The sequence below is a fragment of the Mus musculus genome, chromosome 6 (genome assembly GCF_000001635.26).
Source record: "Mus musculus strain C57BL/6J chromosome 6, GRCm38.p6 C57BL/6J".
In the NCBI taxonomy this organism is placed as follows: domain Eukaryota; kingdom Metazoa; phylum Chordata; class Mammalia; order Rodentia; family Muridae; genus Mus; species Mus musculus.
In genome coordinates this window covers 59683736-59696549 of record NC_000072.6, presented here as the reverse complement: position 1 = coordinate 59696549, position 12814 = coordinate 59683736, and positions in this window count along the sequence as shown.

Sequence of the window (12814 nt, the reverse complement as noted above, 5' to 3'; positions counted from 1 at the left end):
GCCTATCTGGCTCTGAACAATGACGTTCAGCCGCAGTATGGCCATGAGCATCAATATTTAAAAAATTGAGTGTAAAGAGTGCCATAGACACAGACACTCTTGGTGCTCGGGGTACAGTCTCCTCAAAAGTTCCCCTCTTCTGTTTTATAAGATAGGTTTTGAGGGTGCGATGCGCACGCTCAACAATACCCTGTCCTTGAGGGTTGTATGGAAGTCCAGTCAGGTGGGTCACGTCCATCTGACGGCAGAACTGTTGGAATTTTTGAGACGTATAAGCTGGTCCATTATCAGTCTTAAGGAGTCTGGGTTTCCCCCAAGCACTCCATGCCTCAAGGCAATGTTGAATCACATGTGAGGCTTTTTCTCCGGTTAACGGAGAAGCAAACATGATGCCAGAACATGTGTCAATGGACACATGGAGATATTGAAGTTTTCCAAAGGAAGAAACATGTGTAACATCCATTTGCCAGACCTGTAGAGGTCGAATACCGCGTGGATTAATTCCCACATGAGGAACTGGCAAGAACTCACAGCAGCTTTGACATTGAGTAACAATGTCACGGGCTTCTTTTCTTGTCAAGGAGAAACGACTGCGTAATGTTTCAGCCGTCACATGAAAATTGTTATGAAAATTTCTTGCAGCCTCTACCGGGGATGATAGGGCAGCAGCCACCACTTTAGTGGCCTTATCTGCCAAATCATTTCCCAGAGCCATGGGGCCAGGTAGGCCTGAATGGGCTCTAACATGAGTAATATAAACAGGAGATCTTCTAGATAACAAAACTAATTGTATCTGCTGAAAAATATTGGCAACTCTACTGGAAGGCTTAATCACTCCAGCCACTTCTAAAAGATTTACTGCATTAACCACATAATAGGAATCTGACACAATATTAAGGGGTTTTAAAAAGGTTTTTAAAACTTCTAAGACCACTAAACATTCTACCACTTGAGGTGAATTTTCATTATACTGTTTGGATACCACTTTACCATTAGCCACATAGGCACCTATGCCAGTTTTTGATCCATCAGTATATACCACAATCCCATTTTTAAGTGGGTTTCTTACTGTTATTTGTGGAAACACAACAGATTGATTTTGGGCAAACTGTAAGATTGGATGTTTTGGATAATGGTTATCTATTTTTCCTGAAAAGGAGGTAACTAAAACTGCCCAATCATTAGATGCGGCTGCCAAGGTTTGAACCTGTGCAGCGGTATAAGGTACAATTAAAAGATATGGACTTTGCCCAAAGTGGGTGATTGCTGCTTTTAGACCTTTAAGGGCAAGCTGTGCAATTGCATCAGGATACCAATCTATTATTTTAGCTGGGGATACGTTTGGATGGATCCACAACAATGGCCCATTCTGCCACAAAACTGCAGTTGGCAATTGTGCTGTCTTAAAGACACACAAACTGAAAGGTTGCGAATCCTCAATACGTTGTAATTGTGCATTCTGTAAGGCATTCTCCACCTTTTGTAAGGCCTGGTTAGCAGCTAGAGTAAGAGTCCTAGGGGAGGAGATATGAGGATCTCCTTCTAAAATACTAAACAAAGGCCTTAACTCAGCGGAAGGAATCTTTAAAAAAGGTCTGAGCCAATTAATATCTCCCAACAGCTTTTGAAAATCATTTAAGGTATGGAGGTGATCTCTTCTTATCTCTACCTTTTGGGGCACAATCTTATCTGGGGACACCACAGAGCCCAAGAATTGTCCTGTATCAGAAATTTGGACCTTTTCTGTGGCTATCTGTAAACCCCACTGACTTAAAGTTTTAAGTAGAAAAGGATATGCCTTTTGTAGCATGGTAAGGTCTTTATGGCACAGGAGGATGTCATCCATGTAAAGGAGCAAAATTAAAGAGGGGAATTGTTCCCTCACTGGCAAAAGAGCTTTTTGCACATAAAGCTGGCACATTGTAGGACTATTGGACATCCCCTGTGGTAAGACCTTCCATTGATACCTCTTATCAGGTTTAGCAGAATAAGCTCTCTGACCCGTTAACAAGTCAAAAGTCCAATCTCTCTGCTCTGGAGTTAAAGCAGCAGCGTTTGCTCGGTCCTGCGCCTGTGCAGCCTCTCGCCACAGAGATCTCCATTCCAAATATTTGCCCATATTAGGGAGAGCGGCTTTTGCAATCATTTGCCAGTCAGCAGGAGTTAGTGCCATGCCAGCGAGCCTGTCTAACTGCACCAAGGTAAAATTAGCATTGGTTCCGTATTTACGAACCGACTCAGCAATTTCTTTAATTTGTAAGTATTCTACCGGAGCGTGGACACGCCCACCCTCGGCTCCTTCAAAGACTGGAAATGCCTGTTCTATTTTCCTTTGTTCCTCTCGGGGAATGAATGAGTCTGCGCACTGCCTCTCTGCGCACTGCCTCTCTGCGCATTGCTGACGCACTACGGGCTGACGCACTACGCAGGGCGGGGACTCCGCATAGGGCGGGAGTGCACCTGGTAGCCGATTGCCCTGAGGCCAATCAGCAAACTGGCCTTCGCCAGCCGCTTTTGGCTTTTTTCTTGACCAATTAGCTGGCTGGTAATGGGCTGCTTCTTCCTCCCAGTCTGTTTCCTCAGAGGAGAATTCTTCATCTGCTTCAGAACTACTAAGAGCTGGCTCCCCGAGCCCATCCAGCGATGAGCACAGGCTCCTTTTCCTAGAGACCTCCGCTAATTGATCTTTCTTCTTTTCCCTTTTTCCTCTTTTTCTTCTAATCTCTCTCCAGGTATTCTTACCTGACCTAAACTTTTCCTCGGGTTCAAGACCCTTGGAAAGGCCTGTATACTTATTTTGTGTACCATATTTTCTCTTTGTTCCTACTCTCTCTCCCCACTTTACTTCTGATAGCTTGTCCTGAATTTCATCTAGAATCCGCCCTGCCTTAACCACTTGATAACATGTGAAAAGGAACAAAAGGGCTTCTAACACTAGAAAAAATTCAAGGCCAAACATATTCCACTTTACTTCTGATAGACTGTCTTGAATTTCCTTAGAAAGTTCAAGGCCAGGCTTACCTCGTAAAGCTATACTTACGGATACTCTCGTTCCCCAGCTGAAAAGTTCTGAATTCATACAGTTGAATCCTTCTTAACAGTCTGCTTTACGGGAACCTTTATTACCGCGACCCGCAGTTCTGGTTCTGGAATGAGGGATCTTCCTTGCGCCAGTCCCGAGTTTTTTTCTCGTCCCGGGTTTCGGCACCAATTGTTATTAGACGCGTTCTCACGACCGGCCAGGAAGAACACCACAGACCAGAATCTTCTGCGGCAAAGCTTTATTCTTACATCTTCAGGAGCAGAGTGCAAGAAGCAAGAGAGAGAGAAAAGCAAGAGAGCGAGAAAAGCAAGAGAGAGCGAGAAAAGCAAGAGAGCGAGAAAAGCAAGAGAGAGCGAGAAGCAAGAGAGAGAAAAAACGAAACCCCGTCCCTCTTAAGGAGCATTCTCCTTCGCCTCGGACGTGTCACTCCCTGATTGGCTGCAGCCCATCGGCCGAGTTGACGTCACGGGGAAGGCAGAGCACAAGTAGTCATAAAACACCCTTGGCACATGCGCAGATTATTTGTTTACCACTTAGAACACAGCTGTCAGCGCCATCTTGTAACGGCGAATGTGGGCGCGGCTCCCAACAGTTACTGATCTTTAATCATGGATATTAATATTATTATCATATTATTGCACAAATTATCCTGCACAACTCACCATGAATAATGATTATACTTGAAATACATTAATAAACACATTCATGCAACAGTATGTCATAAACTACATACAGGGGACACAGCTATGTTGCAATTACCAAAAAAATCTTTACTTCCATATAAATTTACATACCCAATGGTCCTATCATCTTCAGAAAGTTACTACTTTGATCAAAAAACTGGGCTTCGAATAGGATTGTGGTATTTGAGGCAATATGTATCAAAATATAAAATCTACTTGGGACTGTAATAAATGAATTTTCCAACATAAAAACATGTTATAGATTATCCTAATCATTTATTAACACATGCATAGTTTTCTTTTGAGATATTAATAAGTTATACCATTTTTAATCTCCCTTTCCCCTTAAAAATTTGAGTGTGTGCACTTCCACACTATCAAATTCTTTGCATATTTTTGTCACTGATTATCATCATATGCTTATATTTATCATAATATTATATTTATGCTATATTTTATAATATACAAAATATGCATTCTTCTATACAAAATAATAATTCATAAGTATAGCACTTTTAGTCTATATACTGTAACAGTAGTATATCATATCTGTTTTATTTTTATGATTTTTCAAACATTAAATATTCTTTCATAATAATTCCATTATTCCTAGCATACTGCAACATATATTATAGTTTCCACATTAAATTATTGAGTTAGGGAAACATTTTCTTATCTTCTAAATTGAAAATAAAATTCAAGTGTATGCCTATATTTGACCATCTTTAGTACACCTGTATTTGTTTGTTTGTTTGTTTGTTTGTTTGTTTTGGGTTGTTTTGTGCCACCTAACAGGCTTCTTTCATTAGTGCATTTCCCACTTCTACACTGCAGGGGAACAGTTAATGGTGATTTTACTCACTTCGATATAATCCTCCCTCAGATGCTGGATACAGGTAGATATTTGGAAAATGGTGAACTGCATCACGCAATCTCCAGATCCCACGGATTGAATCAGTCCCGTTTCTTCTGGGACATTCTGTTTGGAAGAAATTCCCTGTAAAATGAGACACAGTGGACCATTTATCCACTAAAGACATTCTTGATAAAGATCACATTCCTTACAGAACATGTAAATAATGCAGCCAACCAATCCTGAACCATCGATACTCACGACTAAGTGGGCAAAACTTTCTCCAAAGTTTATCAGCCCAAACTGTGTGTTGTCCATACATCCCATTTTTTCCTAAACAAAACATATTAAACAATATTTGTACCCCAAGAAATCACATCTTGCTTAAAGATAGACACAATCATGGCCTTGATCCTGTCTGATATGACACAATTTTTGGTTTGTTAGTATCTTCATTAGGTCCAATTTCAGCCCAACAAGGCTCAAACTTCAAATCCCTTTCAAGAAGCAACTCTTCCTTGTGACCAAACATTCAAATGTAAGTTCCTATATGTGTGTGCATTAAAACATGCATGTTGTTCAAATGGATGTGTGCAATACTATTGTCCTATTTACAAAAGGGATTTCTAAAGTCCCTTTTGCTCTCAAATAAATAGTGTGCATTTTCTGCCTGCTCTAGCCCATTTTATTTTCTGAAAAAGAGGCACAGGGAACAGGCATTCCTATTAACACACTGCAAGCCTTAGATAGGCAGGTTTTGAGCTAACATGCTACAAGCCTAAGTTAGTCAGATTTTGAGGTACTCAAAGATGACTAGACATGTAATCATGAGAACAATACCTCATTACATGACAATGTATGCAGGTTTGCTCTGGTACTGAAAGACCCCCGAGGGGGGATCCTCACTCGAGTCTCAGGATAACTGCAGACCCTTCCTTTCCTTGATCTGCTCCCAGGCAGTCTTTCTGACGACCTCTAAGGCTTTTAAGTGGGGGAGGAATGAAGGATTGAAGTTATATTCTAGTGGATCTAATATTCCTCCAGGCTCAGCAAGGAGGCCCCCCGAACAGAATCTCATAGGGAGTGAGCTTAAACTTTCCTGGAGTGTTCCTGACATGGAACAAGGCGAAGGGAAGGAGAGCTATCCAGTCATTCCCTCTGGTCTCTATGGTCAATTTAGTTAAGGTCTCTTTTAGAGTTCTATTCATTCTTTCTACCTGTCCTGAACTCTGGGGTCTATAAGCACAATGCAACTTCCAATCAATCCCCAGTTGGGTGGCCAGTCCCTGAATTACCTGTGCAACGAGGGTGGGTCCATTATCTGACCCTATTACCTTAGGTATTCTGAATCGTGGAAAATATCTTCGAGGATCTTCTTGACTATGGCATTGGCAGTTTCCTTTTTAGTTGGGTAGGCCTCCATCCATCCTGAAAAAGTATCTACAAAAACCAAAAGATACTTGTTACCATATTTAGTTGGTTTTACTTCAGTAAAATCTACTTCCCAATAGGCTCCTGGGCAATCTCCTCGTAGTCTTCTTCCTGGAGAGTATCTTGAATGTCCTGCATTAGTCATGGCACATGGTACACAATTTTTAACCATAGCCTCTGCAACAGCGGAGAGTCCCAAAACATAATAGTTAGAAGACTTAACCAAAGTCTGTAGATGCTTGGCCCCTAGATGGGTTAATTGATGTAAATTAGCAACATATTTCTTTCCTTCTTTTTGGAGCAAAATCACTTTCCCATCTTTAGCTTCTCTTAGGCCATAGGAATTTTCAAACTTGAAGCTTAATTTATCCATTTGTTTATAATCTTCTGGGGTGTAGTGGAAGCTAACCTTTAAGAAATGATATGGGTCTTCAAGTTGATTATGCCAGGTTTTAATGGTAAGGACCATGGGTCCTTGTGCCGCTCTTTTTGCTTCTTGGTCAGCCATCTGATTACCTCTAACCACAGGGTCTCAGCCTTTTTGATGCCCTGGGCAATGCATGAGGGCCACTTTAGTTGGCAGATGAATAGCCTCAAAGAGACTCAAAATCTCCTCTTTATTTTTTCTCTTTACCTGCTGATGTCAATAACCCCCTTTGTCTATAGATGGCGCCATGGATATGAGCTGTAGCAAAAGCATACCTGCTATTGGTGTGGATGTTGATGAGTCGTCTCTCAGCCATCTGGAGAGCTTGGGTCAGGGCGATCAGCTCTGCTTTTTGTGCTGACGTACCCTCTGGCAGGCTGCTAGCCCATACGACTCACTGGCCATCTACCACCACCGCCCCTGCCATCCTATTACCTTCTACCAGAAAGGTACTTCAGTCCGTGTACCAGCTTGGAACGCCTGGTCAAGGCTAGTCACACAGATCAGTGTGGATCCCTGTTTCTTCCGCAAGGATATCTGCACAGCAGTGAACAGGCAAAGAGTCGACCGTCTCAGGCAGAAGGGCAGCAGGGTTGAGGATAGTGGGAGGAACAAACATAACTCGTTCAGTCAGCAACAGACTCTGAAAGTGAGTCATTCAGGCATTGGGCATCCATCGGTCTGGGGGCTGACGGATAATGTTCTCAAGAGAGTGGGGGCCCACCACAGTTATTTTTTTGTCCCAATGTTAATTTGTCAGAATCTTTAACAAGCAAAGCTACTGCTGCAATGGCCTTCAGACACATGGGCCATCCACTGGCCACAGGGTCCAGCTTTTAAGACAGATATACCATGGGCCTTTTCCATGGCCCCAGAGTCTGGGTAAGAACCCCTCTGGCCACTCCTGCCCTTTCATTGACATAAAGTGTAAAGGGCTTGGTTAAATCTGGCAGAGCCAAAGCTGGCGCAGTCAACAGGGCCTTCTTAATATTCTCAAAGGCTCTCTGATGTTCTAGTGTCCATTTAAATTCCCCGCTTTCCTTTGACAGGGGATAAAGGGGGGCAGCCACTGTTGCAAACTGGGGTATCCAAAATCTGCAGAACCCAGCAGTGCCCAAGAATTCTCTCACCTGCCTTGGATTAGCTGGTACTAGTATCTGAGTCATAGTCTTTTTCCTAGCCTCCATCAGCCTCTGCTTCCCATCCCGAAGAGTATATCCCAGGTAAACAACTTCTGTTTGACACAACTGGGCCTTTTTAGTGGAGGCCCTATACCCTAACACACCCAGTTCCATTAGCAGTTTTTCAGTCCCTTACCTGCATTCTCGCTCTGAGGTCGCAGCAAGGAGCAGGTCATCAACATATTGAAGTAAAGTTATCTAGGGATTTTCAGCTCAGAAGGAGGCTAAATCTTGATGTAGAGCCTCATCAAAAAGGGTGGAGGAATTCTTAAACCTCTGGGGTAACAGTGTCCAGGTTTGTTGTCCCATTTGTCCAGTGTCATGGTCTCTCAACACAAAGGCAAATATAGGCTGACTAGAGGAATGTAACTTTAAGCAAAAGAAAGCATCTTTTAAATCAAGTACTGTGTACCACTTGTGCTCTGAGGGAACAAACTGAGGAGGTTATAGGGATTGGGAACTGTTTGGTGGATGTCTTGGACCCTCTTGTTGAGCTCTCTCAAGTCCTGGACAGGTCGATAGTTACTCGTGCCAGGTTTCTTTACTGGCAGCAGAGGAGTATTCCAGGGTGATTGGCAAGGCACCAAAATACCTTGTTGTAACAACCTCTGAATATAAGGCCTAATTCCATCCCTTGCCTCACAGCTCATGGGGTATTGCCACACTCTTATAGGGGTAGCATCCATTTTTAATCCCATGACTCCAGGAGGTACTCTGACAGCCATTCCCATGCCTCCAGTCTCTGCCCATGCCCTAGGGAAGGCAGTCAACCAGTCTTTTAGGTCTGGCACTTCTGCTTGCTTCATGCATTCATGCACACGATATTCTTCCTCAAGCTGCAGGGTCAATACCATGGAGTTGGGGGATTTCCAATTTACTCGTGGCCCTTTTTGGGTAAATCTGATATGAACTTTTAGTTTAGTCAAGAGATCTCTCTCCAGAAGTGGTGTGGGACACTCGGGGATGACCAAGAAAGAGTGACTCACTTGCCCTTTCCCTAAATCTATGGTATGTGCAGTGGTCCAGGGGTATTGTTTCTGTCCTGTGGCTCCAATTACTATGGTACTTTTATTTTTAAGTTTTCCTAATGGTTGTTTCAACACAGAATGTTCAGCTCCAGTGTCTACTGGGAAGTCCATTGGGATCCCCTCTACAGTCAGGGTTACCCTAGGCTTGAGGAGAGGGGGTCCAAGCCCCGTCTCCCCTAATCATCTCCCTCTAAGGTCAGAACCTTAGGGGCCTTTCCCTTCTTCTAAGGCCATTCTCGTGTCCAATGTCCTTTCTCTTTGCAGTATGCACCTCGGTCCTTCTCCAGAAACTTCTGAGTGGGTCTTCTTCCTCCAGACCTGGATTCTCTGTTGCCCAGGTATCCTGTCTGTCTATTTTCAGCTCTACTATTTCTCTCATGCTCCCCTACTACTTCAGCCAAAATCCTGCTCAAGTTTTTCTCCTGTCTTCTATTTCTCTTGTTTTCCCTCTCTTCTTCACACTTTTTTCTTTCTTTCTTCTCTTCCTCTGTTTCTCTTTTATGATACACTTTCTCAGCTTCTCTCACCAAATCTTGCAAAGCCATGGCATGCAACCCTTCCAATCTTTGTAACTTTCTTTTAATATCTGATACTGACTGCCCTATAAAAGCCATAGCCAGTGCGGCTTGTTGAACCTCAGAGGTCGGGTCAAAAGGAGTATAGTGTCTGTAAGCCTCCAGTAACCTTTCTAGAAAAACAGATGGGGGCTTGGTAGGTCCCTATATCACCTCTCTTACCTTGGCCAAATTGGTGGAGCATCTTGCTGCTCCCTTGAGACCTGCCACCAGAGCCTGGCAGTAAACTGTCAACATCTCCCTACCTTGAGCAGTATTGTAATCCCAATCCGCCGGTCCAGAGGAAACCCAGCATTAATCTCATTAGGCAGGTTGGTTGGAATTCCATTCACTTCGGGGACATTTTTCTGTGCTTCCAGGAGGATGCACTTCTTTTCTTCAGTGGTGAACAGACCTGCAGAAGTTGCTGACAATCATCCCAAGTGGGTTGGTGAGAAAACATGAGAGACTCTGTCAGCCTCGTCAGGCTGGCCGGATTCTCAGAAAAAGAAGCATGATTAGCTTCCCAATTATACAAATCAGCCAATGAGAAAGGCCAATATCATAGGGTCTGCAGGGACTGCGGTTCCGCAGGTGGGTTTCCCACAGCTCGCAAGGGGAAAGTAGATGTGGTATCAGGAACCTCATCTGTGGAGAAGCTCCGAGCCCGCTAGCTTCAGGTCCCTGCTGCTGGTGCAGTAATTACACCACTATTGGCCCCAGGGGCTGTCTCCAGAGGCTGTGGAAACTCGGGGACAAGAGGGGGCAGAGGATAGAGAGGGGGAGGAGGTTCTGGCCACTCAGAAGGCCCATCGATCTCGGGGTAGATTTTGGGGGGAGCTGAGGGTCGAGGCAAAGGTTCTGTTTCAGGGGAACCTTCAGTTTCACTTTATCTCCACAGAGAGACAAGGCTCAGGAGCCTGACTTCTGCTGTGGAATCCATGGTTTAACCCATGGTGGTGGATTCTGGACGAGGTCTTGCCATACAGTTATGTATGGCTGCTGGTCTGTGTGGGACCTAGGTCCATCCTGAAAAACAATGGCTTTAACTTTAAAGATTAAAGTCAAGTCGAAAGTTCCCTCTGGTGGCCATCCGATATTAAATGTTGGCCATTTGGAGGCACAAGAAGTCCGCCAAGGTCCCTTCTTAATTTCTACTGAAAGGTCAAGAACCCTTGACCTAACTTCAGCCCAGTGATCAAAGGTCAAGCTTAGGGGAGTTGTCACAGTCTGTCCCACTGTCCAAACCACAAAGACACAAAACAAACACAAAAAAATGAACCCACACAGACTGACAAATGTCCTTCTCCTATTAGACAGACAAAAGCAATCCAGAGATGCAGAAGGTCGGGTTGGGGTGTAATTCTTCCAATCCAGGAAGATCACCCTGTTCCAGATGAACTCCTGAAGCCCTTCCCCTCGCTCTGAGGCATCCCCCAGAGCAGCAGCCAGTGATTCCACCATGTCTGCTGATCACACTCCTTGTCTCATCTCAAGACTTGGGTCTCCGTTTCTCATGAAACATTGCAGCTGCAAATTGAAAGTTCAACACCAAACTTCACCAGCACACACAGAGTTTCAGACATGAAATCTCACCTCCAAGTGGGTCTTCTGAGATGAGGGTGGTCACGCAAGTTCCGGACGAGCCCCCAAATGAAAGACCCCCCCCCCAAGGGGGGACCTGCAATCAAGTCTCCGGATAGCTGCGGACCCCCAAGAACTCATGAGAGACCAAGCTTGATGCAAATCACATGAGGTTTTATTGGGGAAAGCCAGAGCTCTGGGGACAACTTGTATCCCAAGCAGGGGTAGTGGAGTCGACACAGAAGTGAAATGGGGCCCTCCTTTTATAGGCCCTCAAGGGAGAAAAAGTGGAGGGGGAAGGTAGGGGATTTCCAAATCACATGTCTTTAAGCAAACAACTCTTAATCTAAGGTGATTCACAAGAAATAGATATAAGAGGGGTACAAGGCTGGAGTCATGCGCAGGTGCAGGGGTGAAGTAACTCTATTGCCATTGGCTGATATGTGTGGCAACTCAGAATTGGTCCTATCTGCAGTTGCTGGGGAAATTTTCTGATTTCAGCCCAACAACCAAGTCACTTGGGAGAGGGCTACAACAGTTAGCAAATACACGAGTTCAAAGAATCAGTCAAAACATTGGCAAACACAGGAGTTCAAAAAAACAGTCAAAACATTGGGAAAGCAAACATTCTCTGAAGCAGGTTAAACTTTTACTTTCTTGTTAATAGTGATGCCAGTCTAGGGGTTTTCATTAACTTTCATCCTGTCAGGTTCTTTGAGTACATAAGTGTCCTCGTGGCTGCTTAATCATAACAATCTTATGGTGAAATCCTCTTGTTCTCTCCATATGATTTCTCTGCTCCTTATTTCCCTTGTGGTTCTTCTCTCTTCTCCTCTATCTACTTGGATGCCCTGAATCAGAAGTTCTGCCCTGTTTTCTTCTGCCCAGCTAAATGGCTGATCAGATAGTTTAATAAACACTCAGATCACAGAAACCAATTTTTATATAACATAGAGACCAGATATGGTTGATTATGTCATGATCTGGACTACAAGCAGATATCTGGGATTAGAAATGAACGTCTGAATACAGAGTGCACAAAAACATATCCAAACCTTCCATCTTTTAAATAAAAATAAAAGGTTATTTCTTTATTAATATACTATACACAATACTAATAATGATGAAAACTTATCAAGTAAAATTTACATTCAGTGTTCAATCCATTTTTTTGGCAACCTGGTAAATGGTACTATCTTGATGAGGTTAGATTTATTAAATCATTTTCTATCAAAACTTGCATTTATAACTAAGGAATATCTTCTTAGTTCTAAAACATTTTTTTAAACCCTAAACAATTTACGTTTGATGTTGAGACTGCACCTATCTTGTTTTCAACCCCATCAGAGGGAATAAATATTACCTGAGTATGAAGGAAGCACTGAACAAGCATCTTCCAAAACTAAAGAAATGACAGAGAGAGCTGATTGCTTTGAGAGTTGCATAAAATTTCTCAGAATCATGGGAGCAATTATCTCTTGCCTTATGACCCAGGATATGACAGATTTTTATAAAAGCAGGAATATCAAAGGAGTCGCTTGCTTCGTCTTTATAATGCTTGGCAGTCAGCTTCCATGCTTCTGGTTTGTCCAGTTTGCACAGCATTTGGTTTTTCTTCTAAAGATTGTTTGTTTGGTTTTTTATTTGTTTGTTTGTTTGTTTTTTTAAATAGTGGCTCACTGATCACATTTGAAGCAAACATCAAAAGGAGGTTCTTCATTGCTCATCATCTTCTTTGAGTAGAATGGTAGAAGTAGAATGAAGTAGAAGTTGCTAAGAGAAGAAATGTCATTTTCAGGAAAGGACATTTATTTCTTCATTTAACTTTTAAAAAGATTTAAATGCATCCTTTATTCCATAATCTATAGGTCTTTGATGTCTTTAAAGACAATATATCTATCATATATCTGATTTGTTCCTCTCTAGTTACCTAATATTTCTTAAATTTGAAACCATCTAAAGAGTAAATGAAGCTTATTTTTGTAATTATGTAAATTAGTATTTAACATAATGAATAAAATTGATTTGTG